The sequence below is a fragment of the Pteropus vampyrus genome, unplaced genomic scaffold (assembly GCF_000151845.1).
Source record: "Pteropus vampyrus isolate Shadow unplaced genomic scaffold, Pvam_2.0 Scaffold1, whole genome shotgun sequence".
NCBI lineage: Eukaryota > Metazoa > Chordata > Mammalia > Chiroptera > Pteropodidae > Pteropus > Pteropus vampyrus.
This window is the reverse complement of record NW_011888782.1, coordinates 21,579,022-21,579,682: the sequence shown is the minus strand read 5'-3', so window position 1 is coordinate 21,579,682 and position 661 is coordinate 21,579,022.

Sequence of the window (661 nt, the reverse complement as noted above, 5' to 3'; positions counted from 1 at the left end):
GGTAAGAAAAATGTGCCCACGATCTGGAGTGAAGTGCAAGACATGTGGACAGATGGCAACCAAACCGGTTTTTGACTTTGAGCCTATCACCTGCCAGCAGGCAGAAGCATGGGGCGAGAGGCGATACTGGGAAAAGGGTTTCTTGAAGGAAAGAGTTGTTCTTCTGCCCTTCTCAAGTCTGATGGGGGAAGGGGGACTTCAAGAGAGCTGCCCAGAAAGCTTGGCCCGAGGGCCCTGGAGCCAACTGGGGAGCAAGAGTGAAGAGGGCTGCTATGGACTCCTGCGAGCCCATTCAAGAGGATGCCTACAGGGCAAGAACCCGTGCAGATGAGGAGATGTCATAAGAAGTTAGCTTGAGGTTATGTCACCCTTGTCAGGGAATGGCACACCCATGGGTGATTTCTCCAGATACACTCACAGAACAGCCCACAAGAGGAAGAGCCAGCATTTGGACATCTGGCCTCCCCAGGGGGCACCACCAACATTTTGTCTCCTCCCTCTCCTTACGCCACCCTGCATGAGTCCACCACCCTACATGAGTCCGGAGTGAGTCATGAATGGATAAACAGTAAAGAGGACCGAGAGGAGGGAGAGAGAATAGGAAAGAAGCCACCTCCCTTCCCCACTGAATTTCCAAGCTGAGCCAGGGCAGCCTTCCACA